Consider the following 12,363-nt stretch of genomic DNA (forward strand, 5'->3'; position numbering starts at 1 on the left):
AGTTGCATTTGCACTAGCCTCGAGCCGATCAATCCTATCTTAGGTCCTATTGATGTTGTTGTAAACGTTGTCCTCATCATTATTATTCACACCTTCTTCATTTGTAGAAATGTCCCCCTCATGGTTCTTTAGTTGGCTGTTGTCACCTTCCACATCCTTGCTTGCTTCTTCTGGTTTAAAATGGGCTCTTTGTTATCACAAACTCTTTTCAAAGTCTCCAAGGTTGATTTGGAGAGGGCGTTCAATCCTTTGGATGGGCCTTTGGACTTGCAAAGCGGGGGGGAGAGGATTGCAAGATGATGAGATTGCGCTACTATTGGAGTCATCCTACACTGACTGAAATTGGGGATCTCTTTGCCTTGCCATGGTGGATATGTAAGTACTTGCCCTTGGACTTGGCTTGGTAGTAGGATGTCATCACGTAGTTTTCTTGGTGCAGGTCGCCATGAGGTAGATTAGAAGAGGAGAAGATAAGACAACAATAGAAGCATGAAATAAGAAATGAATAAAAATATCTCTATTTATGTGAAACCTAGTATTAGGGTTTAAGGGAGATTAACACAATTTTATATTTCTGCCCATTTTGACCCTTCCTTAGCGTTGTCATGCATCCATGCTGCATTTGCATTCACTACAAATGTGTTTCACTACTTTTCCTTATTACATGCTTGGATTTCTTTCTTGAGAGTTTTGGCCAGTGTAGTAGCCTTAGCATTCTCCAATGTGATGGAGTGATCTAAGATACATCTATAGAGCCAATCAAACATCTCTATGAGGTAGCTTTTCTTGATGCAATGACCTCCATGGAAAGTCTTCTTGAAATATGCATCACGAATCCAATAATGGGACTTCTTTATACCTTGGGTACTTCAAATTTCCAAAGACCCATACTTTTCCAAAAAGTATGATCCATGAGTATATGATATGTGCTACAAAGATATGGAGTATTAATATTAAATTTGGAATGTCAAATTATACAAATATAAAAGAATGAGTAAGTAGTAGAGTTGAAGGTGTACCATATAGTGGGTGATATTGGTTTCTCCCCATGCATTGATAACTAGCTTTGTAAAATCATTGACCACCACAGTATATGAAATTTAACTTGAGGGGAATGATTTGTTGACAGTTTTAGTGTTATACAAGCTAGCTTATGAAAATAATGTGAAATCTTTGCTTTGGGAATTATTAATATTAGGGACTTTTTCCAAATCTATACTACATTTGCATACATCTTTCCTCTTAATAGCTTCTTTACGATCTGAAGGGAGGCTTAATTTTGTATACATAATTGATATGCAGCTTCACCAGCTTGTCAAATATGCACATGAGGCAATGCACAACACAAAAATGGACATTCTCAATGTTAATTGGAAATATACCTTTCGAATTATTGTCAAGACATGGCCTATTGAGTGGTGCCTTTTTATTGTAGGCTAGTGCTCCTTCCTTTCATGCAACATTATCCATGATCTTAGAAGAATATTTAATTTTCTTGCAAAATAGACAAGGCAATGATACCAATGTCTTAGTGTTACAATTGAACATACACTTATAGAGTCTTGAGATTGCCACCCAAGTGCCAATTAACATCGATTTCTTCGAGTCCTTTCGTGTAGAGCTGCTTGCTATTCGTTTATCTAAAAATTATATCTAGATATGGAGTACATCGAAAGATAAAAAATAGAACATTATGGGTCTCCTTGGGCACTTTAGCTACTGCTAGCCACCAAATTTCCTTTTTTGGATGCACAATAATTGGTTGAACAAGCATGCCAACTTTTATGTAGGCCATGGTGTAATTCATCAATGTAAGACCCACCTTCTTCAACTTGTGTCCCTTTATGATTTGGCATTTGTCAAGCTTGACAATAAACTCCAAGGTTGAAACAAAACTTGGAAATTATAGTTGGTATGAACTTAGTCCATAATGTTATATTAGGACACATGAATACCTTCTGAGTATTGTACCTTGTAAAAATGAGCCATGGCACATTCTAACTTAACTAGATCAACAAAAATATTTTTAAAGTTATCATACTCATAATAACTTTCTAGCTTTAGTTCTCTCCACTTCCATTTTGTCAGTGAAAGAAATATTCTCCTATTGAATCAACAATGGATATATTTCATGCTCATCTTACAACTCTAATCTGAAATGGATGAGGCAAAATCATGTGCTTTATTTTTCTATGAGCCAATACATTCGCCATCATACTGTATATGGCCTCATAGGCTTGTCGACTAACCGTGGTTGTATCACATGCTATTTAAACTTCTTCCACGGATAAACTATTAAGAACATTTGTAAGAACCTCCTCTAAAGCAACAAAGGTAGAGGGCTCAATGTTGAGAATCTCTCAAAATTCCAACCAGATGCTTGTGTTTTAAGAATGTCCTTAAAAGCTCCATTTAGTGACCCTCACCTTGGCCTCTAGCATCATTAAAAATGTTTATTTTAAAAATGAGACATTGTTAGGGAATATAGTAGATTTAGATTGTATTTCAATAGAAAATGACGAATCTTGCACACCACTTTTTTTCATGCTCCAACATTCAAGGATAGTTGGTAGTAATTGATGTTTCCTTTCCTTATAACCAATGGGAGTTTTCTTGTATCTTTTCAATGTTTAATTTCTTTGCATGTCCTTTGCTATCTCTTATTCCTTGTCTTTACACTATAATTCTTCTTCAAGGCTTTGCACTTTGATTTCTTGATCTTGTAGGGCTTTTTGCAACACATGTAAAGAACCAGGGATTGTAACAAAATTTACTATATAACATTGATTGATAATATTAGTGCATATGAATATTTCCATCTAAGCATTTGCAATAATGTACTAGACAATTTTCACCATCCCCAATGAAAGTGAGCAACAAAGAGGTGTATTTAGCCTATTGCTAGGGTCATCAGGATATAAGGAACCATCTATCCGAAGAAAAATATTTTTTCCCCTCTAAACGATATTAGATAGTAGTTGTTGCATCTAGGTCATGCTTGCTATAAGGAGACTCTGCAATAGCATACTCTTAATCTACGCAAACATGCAAATCTACCTTTCTCTTGCAATTGCTTATGTCCTCAAGTGGTTCCATTACAAAATGCAAGGCATGAGAGAAAATGAAGTAGATTTAGTATAATATTTATTTGGAAGGATTAGAGGACAAAACAGAGTATGAAAAAAGCTTAGATGCATATATAATATGGTTAGGCACTACCAGAGATAGAAAAGACCATGTTTTGAGAGGGGAGGGAAAAAATCACTTTTTGGAGTCATAATTAGTCCACTTTGCTGATGTGGCACTTAGGAAGAGTAATGGAGAATAAAGTGGGTATGTAACTATCTCTATGAGTCCTAGGTACAACATTTGTGGGTATTAAAAAATATAAAATAATTTAGAGGACCTTTAATGCAAAAAAATGTATAGAAAATGATTATTTTAACTATGGATTTCTAATCAATTTCCTACAAGGCCCTTTTTGGGTCCATATTCCTCCTAATGACCATTCCATCAAAGAGTGGGACTTGGCAAGTGACATTGATCTCACATATGCAAGCATAGAGGAGTAAGTTGCAAATATTTTCACCAAGGACCTAGGAGTAGAAAAGCTTCAATGATTTCAAAGCTTACTTGGAGTACCGGCCATGGAGTGTAGGTTGAGGGGATGTATTGAGATATCAAGCTTAACATGATTTGGCACTCATATACCTAGAGGAATGTTTTCGCATTCATATCATTGAGTGATTGGTACATGTATCAGCATATTATTCCAAAGATATTTTATAGTTTTTGGGACATTAATTAGTCTACCTACTCGAGTTAGGGATATCTAGTCATCATTTTAGTTGGAATATTCACACTATAGACCGCTTGTATATTATGTATGTTGTACTTTCTTTTTATACTTGGTGGAATTGAGTTTTTAGCTTTGTTATAAGATCCGAGATACATGCTTGAATTTCTTATATACTTAAAATATATATGATGAATATTATGTTGGCACAGAGGGAGAATAGATAAGAGAAAAGAAAGATGTAGAGAGAGAGAGAGAGAGAGAGAGAGAGAGAGAGAGAGAGAGAGAGAGAGAGAGAGAGAGAGAGAGAGAGAGAGAGAGAGAGAGAGAGAGAGAGAGAGAGAGAGAGAGAGAGAGAGAGAGAGAGAGAATTGGCAACACACTAGGGACTGGAAGATGGGCTAGTTCCCCCCCTTGTGGAGTTATATTATTGACAAGGAGCAAGCTTCTCCATTACACATAAGCCAGTTCTTACTTGTATATCTTGGAAACAAGATCATGGTTCCTTGCATGGTATACAACCGGCTAACACTTGCACAACTTGGAAGTTGGAACCTTTTGATCCTTCTTGAGTCTCCTTCTCTCTTGCACAATATGTGTAGGGCTCTCCTCTTGGCACTTGATTTCAGTAGAGCTTCCGCAACACTTGCACCTTCTCTTCTCCTCTTGGCACTTGATTTCAGCAAAGCTTCCACAACACTTTTCTCTTCTCCTCTTTGATTTAAGCAGAGCTTCCGTAGCACTTGATTTCAGCAGAGCTTTCGTAGCACTTGCACCTTCTCTTCTCCTCTTGGATGCATGCAAAGTGATGCTTCATTTTTCCCTCTCTCACATCCAAGGAGAGCCTCCTCTTTTATAGGCTTTCAAGAGGTTCTCTTCTTGGAGAGAGACTTGAGTTGATCTTCATGCAAGATGTGGTTGTTCCAGCACCTACTGTGGAGCACTAATTTTGAGATATCTCTTTGTGCGTTGTCCGGATGAAAAAACGTCCAACATGAAAGTTGTAGATCTCGCTATTTCCAATAATCCATGTGGCCCATTTTTAGAGATCGTCTTCTTATCGTGAGATATTTTAAAAATGGATTCACCATGTGTTTTTAAAAAGAACGGCTTCTCAAACTGTACTCTTAACTTGTGGTCCATGCAACCACCTTAAGGAGAGTTCATTAAATTGCATTGGGCCTCAACCTTAAGATTGACTTCCACACAAAATCTTGTGTCTTTTTAGATCTTAGAAAGAGAAAATCACTTCTCTCCTCACTTCCAGAGGATCACGTCTCTTGTCTTTCTTAGTGAGAGAATTACCTCTCTTGTCTTTCTTAATGAAAGAAAAGACCATAAACCTTGACTTGTAAGGGAGAGGATGACCCCAAATGAATGCAATCCCCGGATGCACACATAAATACATTTACACAATGCTAATGCACTTCCTCTTCTTAGAACTTAATCCATCTTCATTTATGTGTAACTCCTTGGCTCTTGTGTATACTCTTACACTTGGCAGACACTTCTTTCCCCCTTCATAACTTGTACTGCCTATACCAAATATCCCCGTCACAGTGCTTTGATCACCCCTTTAAGTGGTACACTAAGAATATTGGTCTCTAAATGGTCTCGTGGCCATGCTAGATCATCATCAACACTTAAAGAAAAGCGAGTCATTAATTTATCGACATGAATTTATTAAATAGAGAATGAGTAATAAGCAATCAATTTAGTGACATCCCTCTGACTTCTAAATAGTTGACCTCAACTGTAGAGGGGATACATAGTCCTTAAGAAGATCTGGAAAGTCTTGCAGTTCTCTCTCAATCATAAATTGAGCGTCCGATGGGGAATAATTCTTAAACTTAACCAGATACTTTCGTAATACCTTACCTGACCTTAGAGTATTGTCTTGATGGTGTAAAATTCTTTCAGGCACAAGGAACTCTTCTTTTTCTTCTATGTTAGGTAAATCTTGCTTGATTGGTTCCACTGGAGGTTCTCCAATATAGGGATGTAGCAAACTTATTTGGAAAGCATCATGAATGTTTCAATGACTTGGTAGATCCAAACAAAAAGTCACATAGTTTATCTTATCTGTGATCTTGAAGGGGCCATAATAGCGATTAGAAAGCTTAACCACTTTATCCTTTTGACCTTTCTGCTTCTTTAAGTAAGCCTTCTCAAACTTAAGAAGAACATGTTGTCAAAAATTGAGATGCTTATCAACTTTGCGTTTCTGCTTCTCTTGTGTTCTTTGGATAATAACTTTTACTTAAGTGAAAGCTGTATCAATGTCTCTAACAAACCCATCTGCTGCAAAGATCTTATCCTTCGTAAGAAGGATGGGTGGTAAATGAGGCTTACCATAGATGATCTCAAAGGGTGCCTTACTAGTACTAGAGTGCATTGTATTATTGTATACAAACTCTACTAAAGGCAAATACTTTTCCCATTCTCTTTGATTATTAGAAACATAGGATTTCAAAAGGTCCAAAACAATAGAATCAACACTTTCATTCTGCCCATTCGTTTGAGGATGATAAGAGGATGAAAACTTTAACTTTGTCCCGAGGTTCTCGAAGAGAGCTTGCCAAAAGAGGCTAGTCATGCGGGGATCTTGATCACTTATATCTATGAACCATACATTAATCAATCACACGTCATTACGAAGTTTCGCTTTGATACCAACTGTAAGGTGTCTGCCCACCGTGCACACTTTTACCGGTTTATAGAGAAATGAATCTAAGCATCGCTGTGCTCGGGACTCCCATGGAATGTTTCGAGTTTTGTCGCCTAGGGTTTCTTGAATCCGCCTTGCAATGGAATGCTCACGGCCAAGTGATAAAGTTCTGCGATGTTTCTCTTGTAGGGAGTTGGATCATTTTAAAAGGGAATGTCCAAATCACCCTAAACACAATGCTCCGAGTGCCACAACATTGGACATAGCTACATCAATTGTCCCAATAGAACTCAAAGAGAACTTGAGCTTACAAGAAATGAAGTTGTACAAGCTCCTGTGATCCAAAATATACCAGGTGCTTAGGAAAAACCTAGAAGATATCCATGAGATGTAACTACAATAAATTTTCTATTGTAATCAAGACTTTGATATATCAAATACAATAGGTTGTTGTTTCAAAAGACCGCATGCCTATGGAGTAATCAAAGTAGCACATCGGAAGCATGATGGGCCCATAATCCACAGGTTCCATAATGATACCCCCGATTTCTCTCGAGATGAGGACATCTCGATTCCTCTAAGGGGAGGTAGATGTAATATTTCCACACAATAAAAGTTAGTTGGTTAGTTCGAAAGTTAGTTAGTCAATTAATAAGTTAGTAAGATTACTAACTAAAGTAAAAAAACTAACTAGCATTAATAAAGTGAAGGATTTTTATATAATTAAAATATATGTTTTAAAAAAATCAAGAGACGTAAATCTGATCTTTGTCTCGGATTGACAAGGACGTAGGCACCCTTCATAGAAGTTACAACGTGAATAAGAGAGATGAGCTATATTAATCCCTAATCTTAATGTGTATAGTAAGGATGGTCTAAAAATATTAGATTTTTGGACAATACTAGAATATCTTAGATATTTTAGATATTATCCTAAAAAGATATGGAGATTTCTAGAACTGGATGTCATTTAAAAGAAAAGACAAATGATGTTTTAGTTAGTTTTGGAGATTTTATAAAAAGAAAAAAAAATAAAGAGAGGGATTTGCAAAATCGCGCACACCGCGATCGCAGTCTACAAGCAGTAGACATCACTTCGAACAGAGAAAAGAATGAGTGAACTGAGAGCTTTCTAATCAAGTGTCTTGGTATTTTACCCCCCTTTCGGAGCAAATGAAACAATCAGATTGATTATTTGAGCATCAAATCTCTGATTTTTCCAAGATCCCCCTCCACAAAGAGCTCCTCTTCTCAGCCACCACAAGCCTCTTCTCTAATTCACTATGAATATGAGGCATGGGGAGGCACAAGAGGCATAAGGAGACCCTGAGAACCTACGAGAGAGAGGTAGAGAGAAGGATACCCCTCCAAGAGATTGTGAGGCTGCAAGGAAGAGAGTTAGCTCAATTTTTCCCTATCTCAGTCTTCGGCTAAGCCATCTTCTCTTATACTCTCCTATCTCGAATCTATTCCACCTTCTTAATCTCTTGAGTCTACTTGCAGATGATGGCCCCCAAGTGAAGAATATCGCGTGCGGATGGCAATCCCATAACCAACAACAAAGCTTCGGACGAAGGCATCACTATCAATCCAATTGTGGTACCGGTCGTAAGTAATGCATTTTCAATAGATGCTTGTTTTCATTCTCGTATGAGATACATTAGGCCCCATACTATGATGCATGAGTATAGGTCATTTCATCTCACGTATTCAAAACATCGAGCTTGCAAAGTGCATGTATCAAGGGAAGTTAATTGCACCTAGTTGCATATGGCTTGTTCATTGATAGAACAATAATAAGGAAGAATCGGTCAAGGGTTATGATGGAATGGCATAATCATGACATTAAAAATTGTGCATACAAGTGCTAAGTAAATTGTTCATAGAATTGGTCTTTGATCCCAAGGGGGAGAGTAGATATGTGATGGAAATGTTATCACAACTATTCTTGCATTATTTGGGTTTTTATATTGGTTGATCGAACAACATCCTAAATGCTTTTATAATCAACTAGTTGTTAGTTTGTTGTTTGGATGATGTTCCAAGTGCTTGTGATTTATGGTAAATATATGGCAAGGGTCTGTGATGACAAGTTGCCATGGGAATAAAGGAATGTTTTCCTAAAAAATGATATTAGGACTGAATGTCTAGTTGTGATGGATTCCTAAAGGATTTAATTAAGGAAGGATATTTTGCACGGGTGAAACACCTCCACGATTGCACCACGGATTAACTCGAAGAGAGCACTACTCGATTCATGGGCCGAAGGTTGAGTGGTGAAAAGGCCAACCACGGGAATGATGTTTTGCTCATAGACAACTTGCGGGTTAGGTGGAGCTCTGAACACCCCTTGCTAGGTCTACAATGGAGTTGAAGACCTCCGCGGCCCCCAACATCTGGGCATGTTGGGAGATTCTATTCTAGATAAAGGATTGACATTCTGGTGTCATGTGATTTGGACTAGTTACTTTTGCAGGACAGAAGAGATATGTCTGTTGGATAGAAGGGATACATAATTTCTCATGTATGGGTGGGAGACAAAGATTAACTTGAAGATAAGTTAAGGAACTTGTTTGTTAATAGATTGCTTGCTCTATTTTTGTGTCTGTGCTACAAGTTATGTGAATGAACCATGTCCCCTAAAAGGCTTGATTAATGAAGCCGACTTTAAGTGTCACACATAAATGTGGTAGGACATAATTAGAAAACTAAAGCTATTAAGGGAAGCGGGTGGGCGAAACATTTTAAACCACAATACTAGCATTCTTTGCTATCACTAGAATTCTGTTGCCTATTAGAATCTACAACTTGCCCTCTTTGACTCCCCCTTTTTCATGACTGTCCTCTTCTATTTTGATGTGCATCATAACCTTGACCACGACTACCATCTTGGTCTCTACCATGACTTCTACCTTTGCTAGTAGAGTAAAACACCTTCTTAGACTTATTTTGCTTTGAGAAGAAGAGGAATCCAAGACAAGGTTCTTCTCCTTAGGATCAATATAGAAATCAAGTTTGCAAAATCAAGGATATCATCCCTTGTATTCATAGATGACTTGAAGCTCTTGTATTCATCTCCAAGTCCATCTCAAAATGCATGTACAACAACAACAACATCATCAACTACCACACTGATAGATCCAAGAGCTTCCACAATACTCTTGATATTTAAAGCATAATCATTAATGGTCACTTTTTCTCTTTTCACTTGGTTCATCTTTGACTTGAGCTATAACTTTTTGGCCTTTGTATTTACTTCAAACAGCCTTGCCAAATTCTTCTATGCAATGATCAATGGTGGCCTGTAGTGTGAGATCCATAAGATCCAAGATGCCTAGGTATTGCATGGCTATGGAGGCCACAGAACAGAATGTGAGAAAACTGACAATGCTAAGTAGTAGATGGGGCAATGTCAAGTTTTGAGATGATACAGAGAAGCATCAGTAGTAGCGGGGGAACAATTCTCCAAAAGGAATCTTGGTAAGATTTGGCATGTGAAGTAAGATACAAGAGCTTCAATCTGACAGGGTGCTGCTGGCTATGGCAGCCATGAAGGCAAGCTTGAAGGTGGAGATGAAAAGTGAGTTCATAGGTTGAGACTGAGCTAGGTAGAGATAGACCAGAGGTGAAGAGCTACTAAAATAAGTTAAGCCATACTCAGCTGTGCTATGATACCATGTCAAAATAGGCGGGATCTAGAGCATGGCAGATGCAGAAGCTATGGAGGTTGAAAGAGGAAAAAGAAACTCATAAAGACATTGACCCTAACAAAGATAAATTGTCACACAAGTGAATTAGGTTCCGAGATTGAGACTTGGACTCACAAACACAATCTTGTGTATTGACAATGACATGACACTTTACTAGAAAGAAAAGAGTACTATGATTGCATTAGAAAAAGAGTGCAAGTACAATGCTTTATAGGAATTGAGTGGTGTTACTTTCTCCTACTATGCATATGGGATTCTAGTATTGAGCCCTCACTGCTCAAGTAGGTGTGATTTTTGCAAATATCTCAACATTAGACACCCCAAAATCTTTCACTCGGATGTTCACATATTCGGCCTTGGATGGCTGAGTGCCCATTCATTCGGACTGCTCGGACTCAAATGGTCCAAGTCAGGCACTCAGACATTGTCACTCGGACAGATTGCAAAAAAGCTAGATTTATGAAAATTGGATCCACATAGGATAGAGGCAAAGGCTAAAGCCCAATCTAGATGACACTCTCACAGGCCTCCAAATGCATGGAACAACTCATAGGGCCACTAGACTCATATTAACCAAACTTGCTACCCCTTAAACTACATGTCTAAGAACACCATAGAGACTAGAACGAACTAGCTAGAGTGGCCATTAAATGCACAAAAGGATAAGAAAAGTATATACTACACAATAATTTTCTCATTGAATTTGCACACTGCATCAATTGAACATTTGATATGCACGAGAAGAGCTAAAAGCCTAATTTCACATAGCGCACGTTGAGGAGCACACCACTAGCAGCTGAGTGCCCATAATATTGAGGAGTGTTTAAAATAACAAGGAATTCATGCAAGAAGATAAGATAAGAGAATGAACCCACTAGTGTAGGAGGAGAACCCTAGGCATCGAATTGTGACCAAGGACACCAATTATCAAATATTGAGAGACTTGAATCATCAAGCTTCTTAGGGAGCAATAGTGACAGGCATGATTAGGGATGCATCTCTATGTACTTGATCAATCTAATCGACATCCTAGTTGCCCAAGAAACTAGCAACATGTCAGGAACTAGAGCCAACAAAAAAATTGACGAGCTTGACTTGGGAGAATTCCCAATCAACATCCAATAATTGATGACTTGGTATGACTTGCAAACCAAAATGGAGCATCATAGTAGACCAATCGAGGACATCATAGCCAATCTAGGGGAGGAGAGAAGGTTGGCAATGAAAGAGGTGCTAAGCATAGCCACCTATCACCAGGAGCAACAAGGTCAAAAGATAAGGCAAGACATAGAAATGTATGAGGTCCAACATGTCTTAGTGCTCGCCAACTAAAATATGATAGGACCAAACTTTGAGAGGGACAGAGCACTAGAAGCCAACCTTACATTGAGTGAGCTTCTCACCAAGCGACTCTTAGACAACATGGCTACTACAAAATAGAGTAGAATAGCATTGGTAACTTCATTGCTCTAGCAGGACTAGGAATCATCCCAAATTTTAGGAGCCAAACTGAGATACCTATGGTTGCTAAGAAACTCAACAAGTATCAGCTAGACAATGACCCGTATAGCTTTGTGGAGCAGTTTGAGCAAGTATGCAAGGCTAACAGCCTCACAAACCTTGCTCAATGTGCGCATGCTTTTGGAATTTGCCTAGGAGACAAAGGATGGGATGTGGTACACTAGTCTTAACAATGCCAAATGCAATGACTTCAATAACCTCAAGAGTCTCTTCATCAAGAGATTCTCTAAGGTGGGATACTTTGAAACCTCATCATCAGATTGATGAATGTCAGTCAAAAGGACAAGGAGGATATTCGAGACTATGTCACCCATGTGTGGAGTCTATTTAAGAGAATCCCAGGGTCGCAAAAAGTGACCTAGCGAATGAGTGCTCTCAACTGTTTTCATAAGTGGGATCCAAAGCGAAGAGCTTTACAAGGCCTTGGTGAGCAACTCAACCCTGCAAAGGGATGTGCTAGTTAGGGTCTTCAAGGAAGCCATATGAGTGGATGACCTACTCAAGGAGAGGATCTCGAGACCCACAATCTGAGATAGCATTGTCTCTAGAGCCTCAAAAAGGGCTATGTCCACTGGTGAAAGATCTAACCAAAGCACACGAGACAAGGAAAAGAGTGTTGACTAGAGCTAGGAGTTGGCAGATGTGAAACTAGAGTTAGCTAGGCTATA

Source organism: Lygodium microphyllum, chromosome 23 (assembly GCF_053477565.2).
Source record: "Lygodium microphyllum isolate KBCC chromosome 23, Lygodium_microphyllum_v1.1.10, whole genome shotgun sequence".
Classification (NCBI taxonomy): Eukaryota; Viridiplantae; Streptophyta; class Polypodiopsida; order Schizaeales; family Lygodiaceae; genus Lygodium; species Lygodium microphyllum.